Genomic DNA, 10660 nt, shown 5'->3' on the forward strand with positions numbered 1-10660 from the left:
GGGATTTTTAATCCCACAAGTGTTAATATTCATCATTTTGTTGCATAAATATTAGCAAATTGGATTATAGCCTATTATCACGTATTCTGCTGGAATATTATATAATATGCAATATTCATCCTTTCTAAAATCCAAAGTATTTTGGAATTCCAGAACACATTGAAGGGTTTCAAGTAAGATATCAGGGAACTCGAGTAGATCAACTCACCCAAAAGGCTCACTTTCTTATAGCAACCCTAACCAGTTTATTCATCAGTAACATGCTCTACCTCTCTGGACACACTGACTCTCAAGACAACTGATTTCTTTCTACAGTCTCCACTGGGCTCTCAATTTTAGAAGACATTCATGGAGGCGGAGGAGTCGCACCTGACTCTCCTTCCTGAATACCTAAACTACCTGCCCATGCTGAAAGCTGGAGAAGCAGTACTTAGGCTTCTTTAGAGTGATGAAACTTTCCACCCCCAAGACTCATTACCAATTGCTTTTCTCTAGGCACATTTATTCTCTGTTCAAACAATTACTATTCTATCCAACCCACCGAGAGGGTGGCAAGGCCCTTGCCATATGACCTTAGGGAAATGTCAGGTTTAACACAGGAGGTTGTGTATTCCTGACACAGCTGTGGTACACTCCAAGTACCTGAACAATCTAGAATAGCATTCAGTGGAAATGCCATTACAATTTTGAACAACCTATGTTACACTGAAGTTTTTTAAGATTTGCTTCAATGATGGAAAGGATCAGACTATGTTTCCCTTACTTCTCAGGCTCATTCACAGCTGAGTCATAAAATATACCCTCCTCTCTATTTCGACTCTCAGAGCCCTTACTAGTTTCTCCCTCCAGACCTGTTGACTCTGACTTGCTTATTCTCTATCATGTAATATCACATAGAGATATTATTATATCTTTATCTCATCACTTCAGAGTCATCTTTTATCATTTACCCAAAGCCTTTCACTATATACTTTGGATGGTTTAAAACCTCTCCTCACACAGAATACAAGATTTAGCTTGCCTGTGTTCAGTACCCCATAGCCATAGGCAAGCCCTACTGTATCTGTTAAGATCAGCACATGTAATAGGAAAAAAATAAAATCAGGACTGAATGAGTTAACAGTTTATTGACGTCAGTTAAGAGAAGTCCAAGGATATGTAGTCCAAGGCTATTAGTGGCTTTTCCATGGTCAAACATCTATCGCTATGTTCCACTATCTAAACATATGGCTTCTATTCTCAAGGTCATCTCATAGATGAAGATGGCTGCTAGAACCATAGCTCACATACACCTTACAGGCAGCAGGAAAGAAGAGGAGCAGAAAGTCATAGAGGACACACTTCTCAGCCAAGGCAGCTCCTAAAGATGTTCTGAAAGTCCCATTCAAAGCTTAATGCTTACTTCTCATTGTCCCAACTCACCTACATAGATTCACCCAGCAGTAAAATCCAGCTGTAAAATCCACATATATATTGGCCAGCTGTAAAATCCACACATATATGCATACAAACACTCAGAATTTTGTTCCTTGGAAGAAGGAGAAAATGAATTTAGGTTGGGCAGCTAGCAATCTACCAGCAGTTTCTGCCATAGCTGCCTCAGCCCCAGCATGAGATCAGACATTTATCAGCAATAATAAAACACTCATCTCTCAATTTATACCTCATTTAGATTCATATGAAGTAGTAAGAAAATCAAAATAACTAACTGCAATTTTCTTATAATAAATAAGAGGCAAGGGATATGTTTCAGTAGGTTGGAAAAAGCAGACATGTCTTTCTGATATTTTAATAAGAGCCATAAATAAGGAGTTTGTAGGTGGAAGATCTATTGAAAATGTCCAGGAAAGCTGTAAATAGCACTGGTCATATCACTGGCTGCTTTATTCTTTATATTTCCCATTATAGGAGTTCTGGCCATATCAGTGATGCCCCAGACTTACCCCTCCCCTTCCAACTGGGTAGCACTGACCAGTATTACTCATGTGTTTGCCTTTTTCAGTGCAGCCAATATCCTCTATATTTTCCACAATGGGGTTCTCTGCAATATCAGCTGTGTTGCCCAGTCATGATATCTCTTTAAACGGCTAAGACACTTTTAAATACATAATAAACACACTCAGGAAACATCTAACCACACAGAACAAATCTCAGAATCCCCAAACCATGCAGTGTCATATGGCAACTGGAAAGGAGGAAGGGGAGTCTGGGAAATCTCTTCACCCAATTCACGTTGATTTTGCAGGTTTCCTAATTATCTAGCCCACAGAAGACCCAACACATATTGGCAGGCAACTTTAAAACATGTTATGCAGGGCTTCCCTGGTGGCGCAGTGGTTGGGAGTCCGCCTGCCGATGCAGGAGACACAGGTTCATGCCCCAGTCCAGGAGGATCCCATGTGCTGCGGAGCTGCTGGGCCCGCGAGCCATGGCCGCTGAGCCTGCGTGTCCAGAGCCTGTGATCCGCAGCGGGAGAGGCCTGAACAGTGAGAGGCCCACGTACCGCAAAAAAAACAAAAAAAAATTAAAAAAAAAAAACATGTTATGCAGAAACTGTATCTGTATGTATTTAAAATTATCTATTCCATCATGTTTTATTCATTATATACAATATAAGAAGCAGGTATAAAATCCTCTATTAAAAAGATTCTACTTAAAGATATACAATGAAATATTACTCAGCCATAAAAAAGAATGAAATTCTGTGATTTGCAACAACGTGGATGGACCTAGAGGGTATTTTGCTTAGTAAAATAAGTCAGACAGAGAAACACAAATACTCTATATTATTACTTATATGTGGAATCTAAAAAATAAAATGAATGTATATAACAAAACAAGCAGACTCAAAGATATAGAGAAGTGGTGGTTACCAGTGGGGAGAGGGAAGGGTGAAGGGGCAAAATATGGATAGGAGATTAAGAAATACAAACTACTATGTATAAAATAAATAAGCAACAAGGGTACATTGTATAGCACAGGGAAATCTAGCCATTATTTTGTAGTAACTTTAAATGAAATATAATCTATAAAAATACTGAATCACTATATTGTACACCTGAAACTAATATTGTAATTCAATTTTTTTGATTTTTATAAAAGACTATTTATGTTATAAAATTAATCTAATCTACTTTTTATCTCTATAGATTTGCCTTTTCTGGGTCTTTCATATAAATGGAATCATACAATATGTGGTCTTCTGTGACTGGTTTTTTACACTTAGCATGTTTTCAAGAATTGTATGGTATGTCAATTACATATCAAAACACCATTTTTTTAAATCAAAATTAAAAAACAAAATAATAATATAATCATAAGCTGAAAAGAGACTCACCTACAACAAATTTAAGACAATTTTAAAAATTTTTAATTGAGTACAAACTTCAGGGGAAAACTAGCAAAAAATACAACAGAAATAATCATTAATTTCAGATACTATAAATTCAAGACAAAAAGTATTAAATGTAATAAAGAAGTTTTTACCGAAAGTATAATCACAATAAAGATATAAAAGACATGAACTGTTACAAGCACTGGAACTCAAAATAAACACAATTGTGAGAGATAATTACACAACTCTCTCAGCCCTTAACAGATCAAGTGGAGAAGAAGATGTGCTCAAATATAATGAATAAGACTGAATTTGTAGGCAAATATCAAACTTTAGTCCTTCTCAGAGAATATATTTGCTTTGGAAAGTGAAACAATTACAAAAACAATCATATTCTAAGCCATAAATTCAGTAAATCCCCAAAAGCAGAAACTGGACTGGCCACATTGTCTGAACACAAAGCAATAAAGCTAGAAATTAATCATGAGAGTTTAAACAAAAATAAAAACCATATGGAAAAAAATGTAACTTCTCCATATAAATACTAGAGTGAAAAAGAAATCCAAACACCAACATCAGATTATTTATAAAGACAGTGAGTACACTATTTCATCAAAACTAAGGCATGTGACAAAACTTAAATGTAGAAGCAAATGTAACCTTAAATGTTTTGATTTGGTCATAAAAAAGTAGAGAGTAAAAATAAATTAAGTATACAAATAAAACATCCAAATAAATGAGGAAAACAGAAGAAAATAATAAAATAAATATAGAAATTACTTAATAGAGAAATAAATTAGAAAACATAAAATAGTATTGATATACAAATTCAAAATCTGATCCTTTAATAAACCAGTAAAATATATATCCTTGGAAATTCCATTCAAGAAAGAAAAATAAAAATATAGGATAAGAATAGAGACCCAACCAATACCAAAAAAGACTAAAAAGCCTAAGAGAATAGCACATAATATTATAAGATGTTTGGAATAAGTGATGAATTAATAAAAAAGGAGACTTTCTCAACATAATAATATCTATCCAAACCAATACCATGCTTAATGGTAAAATACTAGAATCATTCCCATTAAAATCTTGAATAAAATAAGAAAGTATGCTTTCTCCCTTACTAGTTAACACTGTTCTAGAAATACTGGCCAATAAAATGAGGCATGAAATAAAAATGAGATAAAAGTATTGAAAAGAAACAATTATCAACGGTAAATTTTATAAAATTAATGGGAGAATTCAATAAATAGGCAGATAAATTTACGTATACAAACATAAATAGCATTGCTATATACCAGCAATAAATAGGTGCAACTGATAATGAGAAAAAAAGTTTCCTCTCATAATAGCAGCAAATATATTTTTTAAATACCAGGAATGACAATAATAATACCACCGCAGATAACATTTATTGAACTCCAATGGAGACAGAGAAGGAATGGCCAGAGAAACAGGATTTGGGTAGGTTTGTTTTAGGGATGTTTTTTCTTTCAAATTAGATGAGTCATAAGCAGGTATATAAGCCAACGGGGAGGACTCCCTTGAAAACAAAATGTTAAGTGTAATTGGGAGAAAAAGGCAAATTGATAAATTCACCTAAGTAAACAAGTTAATTTATGAATGCACTGGCCTAGTTCCCTGACCACATTAGACATTTTACTAACAACTGTTCTTTCTTCTCCCTGACCTGACCTTGTGCTGTAGTGAATTACAGTCATGGAAATACCATTTCCCTGTTTGTCTGATTGTGGGAAAATCAGAACAAAAGAAAGAAATTATTTTGACCTGATCTCCATCAATAGAGTAATCAGTGTAATTGAAACACATATCCTGATAATCATAATAATTTGTCTTTTAAAGATAAACGTAATATATTACTTTGATCGTGCAGATAAGTGCTTCAATTCTTCATTGCATACTGCTAGCGTGAACTTGGTCAAAACAAAATCTATACTCCATGATTATAATTTTATTTGCATAATTACACAGGAAAGAGAGTGAGTGGGAATTTTGCTTTGAAACTTTTCTCTTTTCCACTTTGCTGGCATTGTTTCCACATGATATTTTATCTTGAATATCAAAAATAACCATGGTAGATACTGATGTATGAAGTCAGTCCCACCACACAGTGTGCGCTATGTAAATGTGAGTTTGGATCATACTGAATCACTTCTGTCTTGGCTCTATATATATGGGAAGAATCACGATTTTGTTGAGATTTTTTAAAAATCATTTTTTATTAAGTATTCAGGTTCCCAGCCACTAAGCTATTAGCACTGGGATTTATACAGATATAAAGCTATAGCGATTAAAATATTTTTTATTTTTAGTATAAAAATAAAATGAATTCTTATATTTAAAACAGGCTGTTGAGCTCTTTTTCTCTTCTTTCCTCTTCTGTTTAGTCTTTTAATTAGTCCCCTTTTTACAATTTTCCTCATTTCGGCACTAATTATGAAAGTGATGAGTGGGTCATACTTTAAGGCACGAAGCTAAAAAAATAATCTCTAAAGGCGTTGTCTTTCTATAATGGACTAAATTAACAAGTAGGAACACTTCACACTATTTTGGCTGATAATACTAATTTAGGCGCCACTCAAGATCCACTTGGGAAAAGCATACATTGATTCTTTCCATATGCAGCATGAAGCAATTCAAATTTAGAAGATACCACAGGTCAGGTCAGAGGACATTAGTGTGGGGGAGTTTACTGAGGTGTGCTCTCAGGACCAATACAGTACTTGCAAAGGAGTGAAGAAAGAAGGATTGGGCAGATGAAGAAGATAAACTTTATAGCAATCTCAACAAAGGCCTCAGCTAATCCCATAAAAAGCTTTGGAGCTGGAATGACCCTTTGAGGTTGTCCTGTGTTGGGAAGAAATAGAGCTTTTATAGTCCCACATGGACATATCTTTGGATGTGGGCTGCCTTCCCCACCAGGGAGTGAGGGCGACCTTGGCCAACGCAGCTCTTTTCAGCCAAGGTCAAGTCCCAGAGACTCAGGTGAGGGCTGTCAGCTGCCAACATTTCCAGAAATTGGTAAAATGAGTGCTTTAGTCCTGAGGAGAGGGGATTTGGACAGCATAATTCAGCATCTACCACACAGGAATAACAGGAAACATTTTTTAAATCTAAAGCTTCTGACCAAGAGGCATGTCACAGAGGTTACTGGGCTGAGAATCAAAGGAACTATATGTTATCTTGTCACTTCCACTAAAAAAAAATTTGTGGCTTTTGGAAAGTCACTTTTCCTCTCTGTCTTCAGCTGTAAAATCAGAGTTTTGACAAGAGAATCACCTATGGTCCCTTCTACTTTGACAACCCTAATTTGGGTGCCTTAATTTTCAGCAAAATCAAGAGGAAAGGATTTCAAATGTAGTCCATGCCTCATAAAAAGTTTAGTTTCACTTAGATTTTAAAGTCTTGGATTCCATTATTTCCCAGTCAGATTAGATCCCAAAACTCCAAAGTAATTTTCAAGTCCCTCTGATAGTATTAATACAGGTACCTTTTAACTAAATCTAAGAGCAAAATTTAAGTCCCTGAAGAGGAAGAATGAAGATGATTGATCATAGAATTCTAGCGCTGAGGCTAGAATCCCAGGCTGCTGGCTTCAAACTGGGAATTCAAAGGAACTTCTTTAACCCTAACTCCATCATCATTCATTTTTTCAAAGAAATAAAACTGCAGTGCACGCATAATGAATGTGATTATCCTTGTAAAACCTAGTTGTGCTATGTTTCTTCTACTGAGAAGTGGAATAGCCCACACTACCTCCTTTATTATCTTCTGTCCCTCTTTGAAAAGGTCCTTAGCTACATCTGGGGTCCCCATTACTCAGAACAGTCAATTGATAAAGAAAAGTCATCTGCTTTTCCAAATGTATGAAAGTCAGCCATCTTTATTTGGACACTTTAATATAACTGCCCAGGAGAGGTACAAAAAAAACCTAAAATGACTACATTGGATTTACTGTCTCACTCTATTAGGACTTGTGTAGCATCTTTTTCCCTTAGAGGAACAAAGCAGAGAGAACTAAAAATAGAGGGCATTGATCTTTTTCTGGCACTGAGCTTCATGAAGAATAGCTTTTTGCAAAAGAGCAGCTTTATTTCATCTATTTAAGAATTCCACATTACATGTGCAACACAGCATTTTCTTTAATGTATTCCATTCCTAGTTCTGCTTTTTATTTTGTCAACAGCAACTTTAATGTTAAGGATTCATACCAAAAAGAGGAGGCTGAAAATACATAGTTCAGGATGAAATGACTCCTCTTTTTGTCATAGACAGGAAGCTAACTTAAACTGATGTTAAACTGTCACTGAACATGAAAACAAAAAATGCAAGCTGTTGATTTTAACAGAACTTGTATACTGTTTACACTGTGAAAGCCCATTTTTAGTTATTTCAAACAATTTTCTATTAAAAGCACTGACATGTTTCCTGCTGTTTTCATCAGGCGTATGTTTTCATTTTCTACTGGAATGTTTCTATGTACTTGTATATGATTATGCCCCAATTTCTGTGTAACTCTTCAAATATGTAAGGATAAGACTGTGCATTTTTGTACTAAGAAGGGAATTCTATGTCTTATTCAACAAAAGCCATACTAGTTAGTGCATCCTATCAAGTTTTCAAAACTAAGAAAGGATGTCAAAATAGTCCTTAAAGATTGAAAACAAAGAATACCAACAATAAATTATTTCTGACATCTAAGTCTCACCTAAGTGCACACTTAGTTTGTTTTTCTTTCAAAACATTAACCTGATTCATGCCCCAAGTAAAGATACTGAAAGAGGCAGTTTCCTGGACTGTAGAGTCCATTTGTGATATGCCACACCCCCACCTGGGTCCCCTACTGTGAATATCCTCAAGGGCTGCCTTGAGGCCTGCATACTTCCATCACAGCCAGAGAAATGTTTCTGGAACAATATGGGCAGTAACCATAGAACACAGAAATGCGGTATTTTGGTATAAAAATATTTTTGCTAAGAGGAAATGGAGATAAATTGTTGACAGGACAGAAATGAGGTTTTTTGCAATTCAGCCTTGAGAGAGTGAGAGAGAGAAAGAGATCAAGTTCTACTAAAAATACCCATAGACCTGGAGACTCCCTGGTGAGGAACGTAGGTGGAGTCTAGACAGGGTGCCAGCTGGCTCTGCTAGGCAATGACTTGGAGTGGGTCAAACTCTCTGAGCCTGGGTATCAGAATGGGTCTAGAAAACACTCTGGACCCAAGGAGTTGTACTTTGAGCTATGCAGAATCAACTCTCATTTCCTGTCCAAAGCATGAAGTTGCACTGCATCTCCAAAGTCAAGACTAAACCAGGAATGAGAATAAACAAACTCCTCCTGTTGTGGGTTAAATCGTGCCCCCGAAAAGATACATTGAAATCTTAACTCCTGGTATCTGTGAATGTAACCTTATTTCAATATAGGGTCTTTGTAGATGTAATCAAGTTAAGATCCACAATGGATTAGAGTGGACCCTAATCTGATATGACTCGCGTCCTTACAGGAAGAGAAGAGACACAGACACATGCACTGAGGGAAGATGATATGAAGACATACAGAGAAATACATGTGATTGGAGTGACATGCTTACAAGCCAAAGCGATGTGTCTACACCAAAATTACCAGCAACCACGAGGAGCTAGGAAGAGGCAAGGAAGGACCCCCTCTTAAGAGAGTATGGCCCTGCCAACACATTGATTTCAGAATAGGCTTCAAAGCTGTGATAAATTTCTACTGTTTTAAACCACCAAGTTTGTGGTAATTTGTTATGGCAGCACTAGAAAACTAAGAGACCTGCCTTGAGAATGGGAACAAGGGGCAGAGATGAGCCTGCATTGAGGGAACTGGAGAAAGTATCATGAAGCAAGCAACATTTGAACTGTATCTTAATAATCAGATATTATTTCAATAAGTTGAGATGATAGAAGACAACTCAGTAGACAAATACCACATGAGTGAAGGGGAGCAGTAGGAAAAGGCTGGTCATGTTTGGGAAACACGAGGAAGTCCAATTTGAACATGCCACAAAGTGTGTATGGAATAGAGGGAGGTAAGACTACAATATGAGCTGAAGCCATATGGAGCAGAGCAGCCTAAGGAGCTCTGACTTAACCCATAACTAATAAACAGCTATTGAACTCCTTTTGGCAACATGTGATTTGATCAGAGCCAAGCTTAGGAAGATTAATGTGTCAGTGTATGTAGCGTGGCTTGGGGAAAGGAGAGAAACAGAAAAGAAGGTGAAAACCATTTAGGAAGTCACTGTAGTAGTCCAAGAAAATAATAATACAAAATTGAATAGAGGCAAGAAACAAAAGAAACAGAAGTATAAGCTTTGTCAAGATAGAATTGAAAGTTCTAAACACTTGATTTTACATACGGATGAAAAGAATAAATGAAAAATAACTGAGCCTGGGTGACTAAGATGAGAGAGACATCATTAACAGAGATAGTTAAGTTGGAAGGGAGGTGGACTTAGGGAAAATAACAGTTTGAGAAGCTGATTTAAGCCAGGTTAATCTGAATTCTTGCCTGCTACACAAAGATGCTTCATTCTTGCTTGAGAAGTCTCAGAGCCAGTTCATATCTCAGCCTAAGGTATATAGCGTTGAGCTGGGAGTCGGGGGGAAGACAAAGGAAAAATGGTGGGGGGAAAGACTCTAAACATACTTAATAACATCTCAACAGGTCACATGTATGGATCCCCTGAGGTATCAGAAAGCACCACGATTTGAGGTTGAATAAGCCACAAGCCACAGTCTTGACTGGGACACAGGACAACTTTTTCCCCAGCTCATCTGTCCTGGGGAATCTTGGAGAGGGGTGGAGATGTCTGCCTTGGAAAATAGACCAAGGACCTACAGGGGGCCCACAGGTTAGTGCTCTGTCTGATTCAAAAGGGAAAATAAAGCTTGTGTAAATCCCCAAGTGCACATATTTTACTAAGCAGAACGTATAACAAGAAGCATTGTAAATATAATGACTTTTAAAAAGGAATGTGCAAATTTCTAGGTCAAAGTTAATTAATATTTTTAAGGGCACTAGGATATCTAGTTATACATGTTAAATTATGCACTCTGGAAAACTATAAGAACCCCATTTGAAAGTTCTTCTTATTCTGAACGGAAAAAAATGGAACTCTCAATTATTAAATTAATACAGATACAGAAATTACTAACCAGAAGAAGAATGTGTTATAGACAATGCTAAAGGAAAAGTGTAGCCTCCTTCATTCAGCAGCACCTGCTATAGACCAGACACTGGCACTGGAGAAGTAAAAAAACATATGATCCATACTC

This window comes from Orcinus orca, chromosome 2, assembly GCF_937001465.1.
Source record: "Orcinus orca chromosome 2, mOrcOrc1.1, whole genome shotgun sequence".
NCBI classification, from domain to species: domain Eukaryota; kingdom Metazoa; phylum Chordata; class Mammalia; order Artiodactyla; family Delphinidae; genus Orcinus; species Orcinus orca.